Source organism: Lissotriton vulgaris, chromosome 8 (assembly GCF_964263255.1).
Source record: "Lissotriton vulgaris chromosome 8, aLisVul1.2, whole genome shotgun sequence".
NCBI classification, from domain to species: domain Eukaryota; kingdom Metazoa; phylum Chordata; class Amphibia; order Caudata; family Salamandridae; genus Lissotriton; species Lissotriton vulgaris.
The window spans coordinates 519114765-519130591 of NC_141696.1; positions in this window are offsets into that span (position 1 = coordinate 519114765).

Here is a 15827-nt window from a genome sequence, read left to right on the forward strand (position 1 = left end):
TAGTTCCTGACAAACTTCCTATAGTAACCAGTCAGGCCCAAGAAAGCTCGAACCTGAGTCTGGGTGGTTGGAGGAGCCCAGTCCCTGATTGACTGTATCTTGCTCTCCAGTGGCTGAACCTGGCCTCCACCTACAAGGTGGCCCAGGTATACAACCTATGTCTGCCCTATCTGGCACTTGGTGGCCTTGATAGTGAGGCCTGCTGCTTGCAGAGCCTCCAACGCTTTCCGCAGGTGGACCAGGTGATCCTCCCAGGTGGAGCTAAAGACAGCAATATCGTCAAGATACGCCGCACAGAAGTCATCCAGCCCAGTAAGGACTTGATTCACCAACCTTTGGAAGGTGGCAGGTGCATTTTTCAGACCAAAGGGCATCACCACGAACTGATAATGCCCACCAGGGGTTGAAAATGCGGTTTTAGGCTTGGCGTCCTCAGCTAACCTGATTTGCCAATACCCAGCTGTCAGGTCAAACGTACTTAAGTAGTTGGCCGAAGCCAATCTATCAATAAGCTCGTCTGCCCTTGGTATTGGGTGGGCGTCAGTCTTAGTGACTGCATTGAGACCCCTGTAGTCTACGCAAAACCTCATCTCTCTCTTACCACCCTGGGTGTGAGGTTTCGGCACTAGAACTACGGGACTAGCCCAAGGGCTATCCGAGGGTTCAATGACTCCCAGCTCCAACATTTTCTGCACTTCACTCTTGATGCAGTCTCTAACGTGATCAGGCTGCCGGTAGATTTTACTCTTAACGGGCAAGCTGTCACCAGTGTCAACCTCATGGGTGCACCAATCGGTCTGACTGGGTGTTAGAGAAAACATATGTCTGAACGACTGAAGAACCTGTTTACAGTCGGTCTGTTGATGTTCGGAGAGGCTGCCACAAAAGACAACACCATCTACCGATCCATCGTCAGGATTCTGAGTGAGCAGGTCGGGGAGAGGGTCACTCTCTTCTTCCTGTCCCTCATCTAGGGCCATGAGCAAACTCATGTCCTTCCTGTCGACATATGCCTTGAGCCTGTTGACATGAAGCACCCTGTGGGGGCTCCGGGGAGTTCCCAGGTCGACCAGGTAGGTGACCTCTCCCTTTTTCTCCAGGATGGTGTAGGGCCCGGACCATTTGTCCTTGAGTGCTGCTGGGGCCACCGGCTCCAACACCCACACCTTCTGTCCGGGCTGGTAAACAGTCAAGACAGCCTTTTGGTCATGCCAAGCTTTTTGGAGTTCTTGGCTGGCCTTAAGGTTTTCAGATGCCTTCTCCATGTATTCAGCCATCCGCGAGCGGAGGCCAAGCACATAGTCCACTATGTTGGCTGCAGGCTTTTTGAGAGGTCTCTCCCATCCTTCCTTCACCAAACACAGGGGTCCTCTTACAGGATGCCCGTACAAAAGTTCAAAAGGGCTGTAACCAACCCCCTTCTGTGGGACTTCTCTGTAGGCGAACAAGAGGCAGGGGATCAGGACGTCCCATCTACGCCGAAGCTTTTCAGGTAGTCCATGAATCATCCCTTTAAGGGTCCTGTTGAATCTCTCAACAAGCCCATTGCATTGTGGATGATAGGGTGTAGTGAACTTGTAGTTGACACCACATTCCTTCCACATAGCAGTTAAGTAGCTCGACATAAAGTTTGCACCTCTGTCGGAGACGACCTCCTTAGGGAAGCCCACTCTGGAGAATACTCCAACTAGGGCTCTTGCCACAACAGGTGCTGTAGTGGTCCTAAGGGGAATAGCTTCAGGATACCTGGTGGCATGATCCACTACCACCAGTATAAACTTGTGCCCTGATGCTGTTGGTGGTTCCATGGGACCGACGATGTCGATCCCCACCCGTTCAAAGGGCACCCCCACCACAGGCATTGGTATAAGGGGGGCCTTTGTCGTGCCACCTGACTTACCACTGGCTTGGCAAGTGACACAGGAGCGGCAAAACTCCTTGGTATCTTCGTTCATATGAGGCCAGTGAAAGTGTGAGACAAGCCTGTCCCACGTTTTCGTCTGGCCCAAGTGGCCTGCTAAGGGAATCTCGTGGGCCAAGGTAAGTAGGAAACCACGCTGAGACAAGGGTACAACCAGCCTCCTGGTCATGCCAGGCTTGGGGTCTCTTGACTCAGTGTACAGGAGTCCATCTTCCCAGTATACCTTGTGGGTACCTGTGGCGTTCCCAGCAGCCTCAGCAGCAGCCTGCTGTCTGAGGGGTTCAAGAGAAAGGCAGTCTAACTGGTCCTTCCCCAGGTCTTCCCTTGAGGGTCCCCCTGAACCCAAGAATTCAACTTGATCAAGTTCGAACTCCCTAGGCTCAGTTTCCCTCAATTCCTGTAGGTCAGCCTCCTCTGAGACTTGATCCACGACCTGGGGCAAGGGGGAAGGCGCAGCCTTAACCCTACTGCTCTTTTTCTTGGGAGGTGTCTGGTCCGTTGTTCCAGGATCCAGCACCTGTTCAGTGGGGCATTTCCTGACCTGTGACCTGGTCACAGCGAACACATGTGCTGGCAAACCTAACATTTCCATGTGAGTCCGGTGCTCCACTTCTGACCATTGTGACGACTCCAAATCATTGCCCAACAAACAATCCACTGGGAGGTCTGGACTAACTACAACCTTCTTTTGGCCAGTTACCCCTCCCCAGGAGAAAGCTACAATTGCCATACTGTGATGGGTAGTGACATTGCTTGCATTGGTCACCAGGAATTCTGTACCTGGCATGATCTGTCCAGGGTCCACAAAGTTAGGCGTCACCATGGTGACGCTGGCACAAGTGTCCCTATAGGCCTGAGCCATCTTTCCATTTATGAAAGGCGTCTGTCTGTATTTGCCCAAGGTATTGGGACTTATGTCAGGGGACACGTCCGCGTCCCCTGTACTGACAAGGACAGCCTGAGTGAGTGTGCCAACTAAGTTGTCACGCCCCTCAGAACCCCGGGTTAACCCTACTAAACCCTTGGGAGGCGCACTACCACTGCTGACTGTACTAGGGGGCACAGGTGCCTTAGGGGCTGCAGTGGCAGGAGTCTGCCCTCCTCCTTTCTTGGTGCACTCACTAAACCAGTGAGATTTACTTTTACAGTACTGGCACCATCTTTTGGATTGGCCTTCTTTCTTCTTTTGGGGAGCCTGACCCCCACCCTCTTTGGGTTGTTGGGGACCTGTCGAAGACTTCTGGTCATTTTGTTCCCCCTTAGAATCTTTACCCTTCTGGTCTGCTTTCTTCTGACCACCTTGATTTTGGCCCTGGTTCTGTTTAACTCTCGTACGAACCCATCTGTCTGCCTTCTTTCCCAATTCTTGGGGAGAGGTCAGATCCGAGTCGACAAGATGCTGATGCAACAACTGGTTCTGACAATTGTTTAAAATTTGTTCTCTCATCATCAAATTATACAATCCTTTGTAATCAGTAACCTTACTGGCCAGCAACCAGCCCTCAAAAGCCTTAGTGGCACAATCGACAAAGTCAGACCAATCTTGAGACTACGTTTTCTGGGTATCCCTGAACAGCACCCTGTACTGCTCAGTGGTTAGGCCGAACCCTTCAACGAGTGTATTTTTCAAGACTTGGTAATCGTTCGCATCCTCCACCCTTGTGGTGAGGAGCTTGTCTCTTCCTTTACCTTCAAAGGAGAGCCACAAGATAGCTGCCCACTGACTCTGGGGAACACCTTGCACCGTGCAGGCCCTCTCCAAAGCAGTAATCCATTTGTGGATGTCGTCCCCTTGTTTAAAGGGGGGCACTATCTTACCAAGGTGTTTCGTATCGAAACTCTTTTCCCTATTGCTAGGTACATTGCTGCCACCAGTGGGGACTACCCCACTTAACTGTTGCTCTCTCGCAAAGGCAAGCCTTTCTTTGGCCAGGGCAAGTTCTTCCCTTTCGATCCTCAGATTAGCTGCCCTTTCCTTAGCTTCGTACACTCTCCGCTGAGGGGACGTCATCCCTCTTTGCGAAGAGTTGCGAGAGCCATTGGTTTGAAGGGATCTGCCAGAGTCTCTCGACAGAGATCGGGCTCGTCCACTCCCAATGTTAAGCGGACCTGACAGTAGCGCCGGGGGTCCCCCAGTACCACTATCATGTTTGCTTAAGTTGGACCTGCTTAGTCTAACGACTTCTACCTGTCCCTTATCTGCCTCATCCCCAGAGGGATCCTCATCCTCATCATCCTCCACATCTTCGTTCTCAGTTGCGAGGTGGATGAGGTCAGGATCGTCTCCCTCGAGGGGAGGCATGTCTCCTTCTGGATTAGAAGAGCTAAGACGGGTCTCAGCTTTTCTGGCATCATAAGTCTCCAAGAGACCAATCAGAAAGGACGTGGTGGGGTTAGACCCCTGCTTGATCTTCCGGGAGTGACACACCTGTCTTAACTCCTTGAAGCTCAGCACAGTATATCTTGAAGGGATGACCTGTGGAGGGTCAACTGACACAAGGGGAGACTCAGAGTTTCCTCCTTTGTCCGACATACTGTTTCTAGTGTGGTGTAAGTGATGCACCTACCTACACTACGTGTTTACCTACTGTTCCCTTGCTAAGAGTTGCAGCCAAGGTGTGCTAAGCCTTGAGGAGCTACAACAGCTGGTTCAGTAGAACTCAGAGTATTCTAAGCTTTAGTTATATGTACTAACAGTACTTGTGTGATCTTTCAACAAGATATTCTTAGGATACGTGTGGTAAAACAACAGCAAGCTCAAATCCCAACCGCTGCTCACCAATGTGAGAAGTTGGCCCGATATGCAACGTTCGCTATTCTAGCGACCGCTATGTATCGTTCCAACGACCCTTATGGTGTTTGGTTGTAAGTCAACCTATAGACCAGCTATCCTAGTAGCGTGGATACGAGCAGTCTAAGGCTAAAGACTCGAGAGGGCGCGTTAAGCCAGCTGTTTACCACACATGTACCCCTTGAACACCCAGTGAAAGGACACCACACAAGTGTTATGAAAATAAACAGGATATTTATTAAGATTCACAACAGCCCTGGACTCTTTATGAGGACAGGGTACTAAGCACAAACCAAATCTCTTAGGAAAATACTTCAAGTGCACAATTAAAACAAGTGTCCGAGGACACGGAAAGTTTAAGGTCTCGGGCGGACCCGATAAGGCAAGTCGGAAGCGAGGGACTCGGGACCCTAGAGTAAAGAGGCTATGCAGGCACCGAAATGCCGAGTTACCTAGCCACGAGGGCTGCGGCTGCACAAGTCTTACAGGCGTCGGGGTCTTCGCTGACGAGCCAGGAGCCGGAAGAAAAGGAGTTGCTGGCCGGCGACCAGTGATGAATAGTTCGTAGAGATCCAAGCCTGGATCAGAGATTGTTGATACCTGAAAGCAGAGGGGACCAAGTTCGTACTACTAGCCAGTAGTCAGAGGGTACCAGGAGGGCACCGGTTGGCCGTCACCTCGACCAGGTGAGTGGGCGACGCTAGGCTCTGCAGTCTCACGGACCAGGAGGCGTTGTCGGCGACCACGGTGGAGGTGCGAGCTGTCCCACGAAGGATGATGCTGTCGGCGTCGCTGGGCCCAGGATGGGGCAACAAGCCTTGGCAGATCTCAGGGCCACGTGGTGGGCCTAAGATGGCGTCTTGAGTGGACCAGGAGGGTCCGGGGTGCTTCTCGCCAAGATGGAAGCAAGGGCCAGTCTGGAGCAACCAGACCAGCAGAGTTGTTTGTCGGTCGTCGTCAAGGAAGGGCACAAGCCAGCGGCTAGTGACCAGACAACGTGCTGAGCAGCGAGCAGAAGGGCCCCACGCAGATCGTGGAGATGCTGGGGGACTGCACTTCGGTGCTGGAGCGGCTCAGGGTCGGGGCTTCTCGGACCCCAGAGCACTCACCAGGGAATTGCTTCGAAGGTCGTGCTGGTTAAGAGCGTGCAGGTTCTGATGATGGCCGGTCCCTCGAGGTCTCGTCGCACCCACAGATCACAGCTGAGCTGATGACGTGGGTAGAGGTCAGAGGTGCCAGGGAAGCCGGTTCTCGTCGAGCTGGGCCGTCGGATTCCTTGAGGAAGGACTTACAGCAAACCGCAGAGTTCTTAGATGGTGCCCGCTGATGCGGGGTGACTACTCCTTAGTCACAAGGGAGAAATCTTGAGAAGAGTCTTGAGTGTCCTTTCGTAGAAAGTAGTTCTTGATTCAAAGATGATCTAATTTGGAAGGGTCCCCGCTCCGGCCTTTATTCTAAAGAAAGGGGTGGGTACATGACTAGGTCCTGCCCTAAGGGTGGGACCAGGAAGGGGGGTAGTTACACCCCTCTCCCCTGCCGGACTTTCCCCAGGCCAGGGCTGGCGCCCCTGGAACTGGTTCTGACCGGCAGATGCGTAGTGAGCACCGGGGTGCCACTCCGCAGTCACCTTCTCGCAAAAGCCCTGCCTACCCAGAATACACAAACCCTGTCTGGGACGGTGCGAACACCGCCCTCGACAGGAAACCCTTTGTCCAAGCGCTCCTCGCTGGAAGGACTCCCAGCAGCAGGAGGTCAGACTCGTGTCTGTGGTGGCAGCATCCATTTTGTGGAGCTGAGGCTTTAGTTAACTTTAACCGGGGTTCACAGTTACGTACATGTCGTGTCCCTCTAGAAGGGCGGAATGCTAACCTCGTCGCCAGAGTTGGTGAGAGGGCAGCATCCCGATTCGTATGACACCTTACTCAACATGTCTTGATAACGCGACACCGAAGTTACCGATGTGGTACGCGTTACCATGGAACAGCCATTGGATCTTGGTTCCGCAAGCTGCAACCGGGCTCGGCTCGGGCCAGAGCCTAGTTCACACGAGCCCATGCACTCTGCCTTCAGGATTGTCAAGGCCTGCCATAGGAGTGACTGATAGGAACTCGAGTGTCCATTGTATGGTTAGATATAGGGCTACTATATCTAAAGCAAAGTGTGATTACACGACTTCGCCCCAGCTGTCATGCAGCCAGTTGTGTCAAATTTAGGAGGCCAGCCAGGGGTGGCATAATACATGCTGCAGCCCCTGGCGGCCCTGGGTACACCTATGCCCTGAGTTACAGGGTCTGATAAGGTGGCCCAGTACCAATTGGTAAATGCACCTAGGGTACATATCGTAATTTAGAAAGAGAACAGCCAGGCTGTGGGTCTGATTAGCAGGCCCACAGCCAGAGAAAGTCGTAAACCAGTGAAACAAAAGCAAAAAATCTGGGTGATCATAGGATTGCAGACCCTACTCTCCTACACATAGTCTAACGACTTTGAAGTGACTACAGGTACTTCTTCTACTCCCTCCTTGTCCTTGGGGGTTCCTGGTTCATAGGTTGGAAAATGCAGTCAGTCTACTGCTTCAAGACAACTGAAACGATTATAGTTATGAAAGTGGTTCGGGATGTGCATAGGGATCTATCTACTTCAATTCCCCCTATTTCCACTCTGCCTTTCCACTCTCTTCCATTCATTTGTCCTCCCTTTAGCTACCACTACTTTAGGTGGCGGATAAAAATAGGCTAGTGGTAGTGACTGGATAGTGGTATCCAATACTTGGTTAGGCCAAGCACAAATATAAGAGACAGTGAGTGCTAGGGTCTCTAAAGGTAACCACTATGCAATCCCCATCGATATTTTTAATCGTTCTACCTATCCACGGGACTCTCCTCACCATTAAAATCTCGCTCGAACTTTGAGGGGGCAGGGGTCTATTTACGTTAAGCCAACTGGTTACCTTGTTTTTCAGAGCAGCAAAGGGCTCCTTAGCATGTTCTCTCAACACTGGGACTCCCGCTAATATAACCACTAAGGGATTAGCTTCTGGGGGCAGATCCGGTGTCAATAATATGTCCTTCCTATTGTCATCCACTTGCGCCTGTCCCTTATGTTGAACACCTGTATTGGTAGGATTAACCTGGGCTGCCAAAGGGGGCCCAGCGACTGTTTCCCCACAAAGCTGGGGTACGGCAGCAGCTGGAGCTTCTCTTACAGGTTGGTCATGTGTGGCAGGTAAAGTTACGAGTACTTCATTAAGAGTGTTCTGAGGCTGACCGATAATCGTTGGTATCTCCGTAAACTTCGTATTTGTCACCAACCTATCCAGTGAATTGGTGTTGGCTTTCACCAGAATTTCCAATTGATCTAATTTGCTGTTAATCATCCTTGTTCGTTCTAATAGAGCGAGCATTAAAGATTTTAATATAATTTCCATTTTACCCAGGAATACATCATTTATGCTAGAGTCCGCACTGGGGTTGGTATTTAAAGGGGTCCCATAGGTAGACTAGTATTTAAAGAATTTGGTACCAACATGGGGGGGTGATTGTAGAGATGGTTTTAGAAATTTTAGACACGTTCCCCTTCTGGGAAACACCTTTTCTTTTCCTTTTACCATTATTGTTAATTGTTTTTGGCCCAGGATTACCATTATCTTTTACCATCAGGTTAGAGTTTTTTTCAGGGGGCTTAATATAGTTGAAGTAGGAGAGGAAATATTAAGTAAGGAAGGCGACCCAGAAAATCCACTGATAGTAGTGGAATTTAGAGGATCCTCTACTAGATCTACTAAGCTCGGCTCTATAGGTATAGAACCTGTTTCGGGGCGCTGGGCAGGCGTTAGATCAGAAAAGGTTGGGTTAGGAGAAACGACAGTCCCTATAGCGCCCAGTGACGAGCACTTTCCTGTTACTAAATCTAGGGAAAAGCGTTTTTCAGTCAAGGCTATTTCTTTATCCAATATAGCTGTAGCACGGGTTAAAAATTGGTCGATAGTTCCAGTGACCATCCCACCAGAGGTCGTGGCTGTCACATTTCTCCCCTTTCCAGGGCGAAGTACCAGGGTGCCAAATATAAACAGTATAACAATATCCTTTTAATTGTGAGCCACCGACTAGGCACAATATTTGAAAGAGACGAGGCCCGGCCTGGCCTCTACCGTCCTCGGATGGCCAAAGACGGCCCGCCCTTTGCCCGGGCTAAGCCCGGCGGCGACCCGCGCGCGTCCCGCGTGCGCTTGCAAGTGTTAATCTAAATAGGGAAAGCTGAGGGGGCGGGGCGGGAAGAGGACCCAGGTGCGGCCGGTAACAGCGGCGCTTGGCTACCTGGTCCTCGCAGTCCCGCAGCGGTGGAGAATAAGGCCCCAAAACAGCGTCTCTGACAGGCAGGCAACAGCTTGTAAAAGCGGCAAGTCCCCCGTTCTGATTGTGCACAGGGAAGAAAAAGTTCAGCAAGTGTCCTTTGCCTCGAACAGTTCCCGCGAAGCGGGGGCCGAGAGGCGCAATGAAGTCCAGGGGGGCGACTTACATCTTCTGAAGAGAACTGGGCTCCAGAAAAGGTTAAAAGGGGGAAGAACATTTTCTTCACTAACTTCCACTGTATTTCAGCCAGGTGCTTTATGATTTAGCCTAGTACTGGTGGAGGCCTCATTACAAAAACACATCACAGTAGATAAGTGTTACTTGTTAATGGGGGTTATAACCGTACTTAACTAATAAACACAATCCTTGTCAATGTGAACTACAAATGCCACTAAATAAACCTGTACTTTACACTCTGATAATTTGGCACCAAATCAGACAGGCTTAACTTACAGGTAATGTATAAATATTTATGTAGCACTCACAAAGTAATAAAGTGAAAATACAGCACATTAAAAATATCAAACCAATTTAAAACAACAGAGTACGATTTAATAATTAAAATAAGAGAAAAGTGTCAAAACAATTGAACAAGAGTTATGATTGTTTTAAGTTTCAGGTTAAACAATCACCAAGAAGCTCAAATGACCACTTTTAGTTATCTGGCCACGCTGGTCCAAGTCAAAGTCATAAGTTCAGGCTGGCCTCCATGGAGCACCGAGCTGATATAGGGATGTGGTTTGTCCAGGTGAAGACATTATCTTCTCAAAGTCTAATTCCAAGCAACGACCCTCAACTGAAGCTTCCCATTGGCAGGGGCTGTGAGAGGGTCGATACTGGCGTGAGCAGCGATCATTGGTGGAGCTTTACATTGATTGTTACTGAAGGAGGTCATTGTTTGGTACGAAGAGCAGCTCACCAGCAAAACTTTGTGTTGGCGGAAGAAGCAGTGACCGTTACTGACACAAGGAGTCCTGTGGCAAAGAGCCACCAAGCGTCTGGATTTTCACTTTTAACTTGGTTTGAAGGCAGAAGGAGTATACCCTGATGCAAGCCAATGGTCCAAAAGACCTGGGGGGGGCACCTTTTGGCATACAAGACTCACTCCAGCAGAGGCCGGAAGCAGGGCTCAGACAGATGTAGGCAGTTCCAGTTGGTTCAGGTCAGCTGGGCAGTTGCAGGGAAGGCCTTTGCAAGCTTGCCATGTTCCTGTAGCACAAGCGGGAGCTGGCCCAACTGACCCTTAGAATCACTTGTTCAAGGCAAGGAAGTTCAGTCTTCCTTCTTCAGGCAGCAGGGCAGTCCTTCTTCTGAATCATCCATAGGTCCAGGAGTGTTCTGATGAAAGGTTCTGAAGGTGCCACAATTATACCTGGTGTTGGAATTTGTGTGTGGGAAATTGCTGGCCTACTCCCAACCTGGTTCTGGTCAGTACTTTCTATTCCTCGGTCTGGCTCCAAATTATCTAGGGTGTTAAATGCAAGGACAGGCCTAGTGGCATGTTCCTTTGTGTGTGCTGCAAGTAGGGTCCTTTGAAGTGCAATCAGGGCAGGACAGTATTTCTCCTCAGCCATCCCACCAGACAGCTTCACCCTAGGGCCCTTATGTCCCCACATCCGGAAGGAGTACACAAAACACCACGGGAGTGCCAAGCAGAGAGGCTCTTTTGGTTTTGGCAGAAAAATGCAAAGTTTCCAAAAGGGGTCTTTTCAGAATAGTGCCTACAAATCTGACGTTACCATTACACCATTTCTGTATGTGTTCCCAAACTGAAGTGTTTAGTTATAAAGTGCAATAAGGCAACCCAGTGTTAGTCTATGGGAGTGATAGCATTACAACAATGACAAATGTCTTTCAAGAGTTTTTTGCTGCAAGGACATGTAAAACCTATGTAGCCATGTTGTACTTTTCAAATCCCTTACACCCTGTATGTGAGCCTTTAGGGCCCACCTTAGGGGTGACGTACAAATATTCAAAAGGAAGGCTTAGGCTAAGATAAAGGTTTATTTTGACTGACTGCTTGAAACAGAAGATTAAAGCTGCACTACAGGGTGCAGTAGCAGACCTGAGATGCAGGGAAGCCGCCGTCACTCTGTACATGAACTAACTGAAGAGTTCAATAATCTTGTTTTTTCTGCATTTAATTTTTGAGTATGAATTTAGTCTAGAGCAGGGAGCTCTGGGAAAGTGTGGTGGTGAAGCAGAGATAGGAAGATGGCTGGAGAGAGATGTTTGGGAGATAGCAGGAGCCAGAGATGAAAAGATAAACAATGTGGCAGAAGGATGTAAGGAGAGAGAGGCTGATATCTTAAAAGAGAAGAGATATGCTTGGGCAAAAGTGGGAGTCAGATGACAGGAAAAGAGAAACACAGACATGTGGATTGAGGGGAGGGAATAGCAGGAGGAGGGTGGAAAGTGGACTAAGTAGGCATACGTGGAAGGGAGTGCAGAAGCAAGGAATGGGCGAAAGTAATGTTACTGAGTCATTAAATTGTAGGTTCACATGGAGTTTACTTTAAAGACATTTCCAAGCACTGACGTGCTACTGGGGTCATGGTTTGTGGTTCCTGGTGCTTCTCACTTAAATAAGAGCTGCAAGACATTGTGCAATATTTTTGCAATTAATAGTAAAATGTGTATTGAAATTTCGAAACATGGGCCGATATTTTGAGCGCAGATATTGTGCCAGATCCAATTCTCTGGAGAGAGCACTACAATAGCAATGACGTCACTATGCCACAACTGGTCAAGTGCTACTACGTAATTTATTGTGTTACAATACGTACACAGCATTGCAGCTACTGAGATTGTTTCAAATTGTTTTATATAGTGATGATTTTATTGGTTACTTAATCTCTGAAAATGGCGAGTCCCACATGAGTTTAGACCCAATATGTATGTTACTGTTGAGTCTTAGTCTTGCAGGAGTGTAGCATTAGTGGTCTTTAGTTCCATTACTGCTGGACCAATGACTTAAGGACTACAAAAGGCCAGGTATGCATGTTACTGTGAAATTACAAGCATGTGTGTACTGTGAGGGAGCAATGATACATGTAATACAAGAGGCCACTGAACATGTATGTCCAGCAGCCACTGAAACAGGTCCTGGACAGGGACAGTGATAAAGTAGGTCCTGGACCAATGTTTGTCATTTCCTGGGGCCACTGATGTATGCACTGCTGGGGATCACTGGGACGCATACCACATTGTTTACACGCTATGACTCATTGACAGTGCAAGTGAGAACCAAGCTGGGCAGCTGAGTCTCAGACTGGTTCAGATAGTAGTGCTGCACAGAATATTTTCTGATTGTTTTTCTTTTTGTTTTACAATAAAACCTGGCAGTTTAAATACATAAAAGCAATAGGAGCACAGCAGCTAGCTCCCATTAAATCATTTAACTGCTGAAATGCTAATGTTACCCCAAACCTTACATTCCAAACACTTTAGTTGCTTATGTTTGCCTTAATTTGATGGTTTGGAATACATTCACTTTGTCCGGCGTGTGTTACACACCTTCAGCTAGTTGACACTTTTAAATCAAGAGCCCATATGAAAAGTAAAACTGCAAATCATAGAATGCATGTTCCTGCTGCTGACTAAAGCAACAGCTTTGGATGAATATACGACATATGATGGTTACTAGAGTCCCTTTGTGGGACAGTCCTGGGTGCATTTCTTTGCTAATGGAAGCACTTTTGCTATGGGGGATGGGGGAACAGAAGGTCAGTGTGGTGAACCGCCTTTGTGTTAAGTTCTACCCATGTAATTCAGGCCTGTTAAGTTCAAGTTCAAGTTCAGGAATTTGTATAGCGCACTACTCACCCAGAGGGTCTCAAGGCGCTTGAGGGAGGGTGGGTGCATTACTTATCGAATAGCCAGGTTTTTAGTTGCTTTCTGAAGGAGAGGTGGTTCTGTGTAAGTCGGAGGTGAGTGGGGAGAGAATTCCAGGTTTTGGCCCCTAAGTAGGAGAAGGATCTTCCTCCCATGGTGGATCTGTGGATGCGCGGAATTGCAGCGAGGGCTTGATTGGATGATCGTAGTTGGCGGGTGGGTGTGTAGAAGGACAGTCGTGTGTTGAGGCATTCGGGTCCTAGGTCGTAGAGGGCCTTGTGTGCGTGGGTGAGGAGACGGAATGTTATTCTCTTGTTGACGGGGAGCCAGTGGAGATCCTTCAGGTGACCAGAAATGTGAGCATGACGGGGAATGTCCAGTATGAGTCTGGCTGAGGAGTTTTGGATTCGTTGGAGTTTTTTCTGTAGTTTGGCTGTGGTCCCGGTGTAAAGGGTATTTCCATAATCCAGTCGACTGGTGACCAGTGCGTGGGTGACTGTCTTTCTTGTTTTGGTGGGGATCCAGCGGAAGATTTTTTTGAGCATGCGTAGGATGTTGAAGCATGAAGATGAGACGGCGTTGACTTGTCTGGTCATCGAGAGGGAGGAGTCTAGGATGACTTCGGTGGCCTCTGATTTGAATGGGGGGGTGGACTCTCTGGGTTCTTCCGGCGATGAACGAGATGATCCAATCCAAAGCTTTTCCTTGTATTCCGACGTTGTTGAGGCGTTGTATGAGTGTGCTATGACATACTGTGTCGAAGGCGGCGGAGAGGTCGAGTAGGCTGAGGGCAACTATTTCTCCGTTGTCCAGTAGCGTTTGGATGTCGTCTGTAGCTGCGATGAGGGCGGTTTCGGTGCTGTGTTTGGCTCGGAAGCCGGACTGTGAAGGGTCGAGGGAATTGTTGGATTCAAGGAAGGAGGTGAGCTGACTATTGACGGCTTTCTCAATGACTTTGGCAGGGTATGGGAGGAGTGAGATGGGGCGGTAGTTCTTAAGTTCAGAGGGGTCTGCTGAGGGTTTCTTCAGAAGGGCGCTGAGTTCGGCATGTTTCCAGCTTTCCGGGAAGGTAGCGGAGTTGAAGGAACAGTTGATGACATCGCGGAGATGGGGTGCAATGATGGAGTCTGCTTTGTTGAAGATGTGGTGGGGACATGGGTCGGTTGGCGATCCTGAGTGAGTGGAGTTCATCAGGCGGATGGTGTCTTAAGTGGTGATTGGGTTCCAGGCGAAAAGGTTGTGAGAGTGCTGTTTTGGTTCGGAGGTGGGTGGAGTGGGCTGTTCATTGGACTAGTTTTCAAATCTGTTATGTATGTCGGCGATTTTGTTGTGGAAGAAAGAGGATAAAGAGTCGCAGAGGTCTTGGGAGGGAGTGATTTCGTTGGTGCCGGCGGTGGGGTTGGTAAATTCTTTGGCGATGTTTAATAGTTCCTTGCTGTTGTGGGCGTTGTTGTCGAGTCGATCCTTGAATGCTGATTTCTTGGTGGATCGGATCAATTGGTGGTGTTTGCGGGTGGTGTCCTTGAAGGTGGTCAGGTTGTCAGAGGTTGGTTTTTTTTCTCCAGGTTTTCTCGAGGGTATGACATAACTTCTTGGATTTCTTAAGGTCATCGTTGAACCAGGGGGCCTTTTTGCTACCTTGTTTGATCTGATGGTTTTTCAAATGTGCTAATACGTCAGCACTGTGAGAGATCCATTGTGTGAGTTTGGTGGCAGCTTGGTTTGGGTCCGATGATATGGCAGGAGGGTTTTGGTTTAGCGATGTGAAGAGTTGGTCGGTGGTGATTTTGTTTGTTGAACCATCTGCCATGCATAAAGGGTAATGCAGTAAGCATATTTGACTGAGTTTTATACACTGGGCCACGGCAAGGATCGCTTTCCATTGTTGGTATTCTGAGTGAGGGAGAGAGAGAGAGAGTGAGAGATAGAGAGAGAGAGAGAGAGAGAGAGTGGAAGCAAGTTAGAGTTGAAGCAAAAGCTGCTCCAGTCTGGTGCTGTTGTTTCCAGACCATTATACTGCACGAAAATGGGGTAATTTCTGAAGCTTATCTCATCACATAGATATTACTGCTATTTTCCTATTTTGTCACTCGAAATGTCACCCACATGGCATTATAATGTCACACATAAGCACGCAAAATACAGAGAAATGTCAACACCTAAGCAACCAGACAACTTGGCACCATATGGGAGGTGGAATGGGAGCAGAGCAGCAAAGGGGTTTCAGGTGACCCCCTTGGCTCACTGAGGAGGTCTTTCTGCACCATTCTAGTTCCGGGTTGTGAGTTATCTTTAAGACTAGAAAGCATTACAGAAGAAGAGGGCGACTGCTGGAGTAACGGGCACTGAACTCAGTATGCTGGTTTGCATGCACAGAGGACCAATGTGCTGTGCTCAAATCATGCTTTACTCAGGAAATAATGGTTATATTGATAGGCAGATCCGCTGTTTAACATTTGCATTAATCTCCCACTTAAACATACTCATGCCCTCTACTCATAGACCTTGTTTAGGGGGTCTCAAATGGGACCTGGGGTACTGCCTATGAAACCCCTGCCACCGCTCTTGTGACCCCTGGCATCAGAAGCGAAAAGGCATCACCAGAAGCAGACAACATGACCAGCTTGCTGTGAAAATTGCTCTTGAGGTGCAGAAAACAGTTACTTCTTGCAGCAGTACTGTTTTGAGATTGTAACAGTTACAGCTTGCAACTGTTGCAATTCAGCCTGATCAGCCAAGGTGTCTCCTAGCAACACAGTCCCTTTTAGGGCCGCTCAGACCCTGGGCAGTCTCAAGCATACATACATTTGCCTACTTCTGAAGACGTTCAGATTCAGTGTTAGTATTCCACTCTGGATTGCACAGGAGAAAGAGTTGTGTCATAAACTGTTTCACTGCTGCCCAAACACTTGTTTTTCTTGTGGACAAT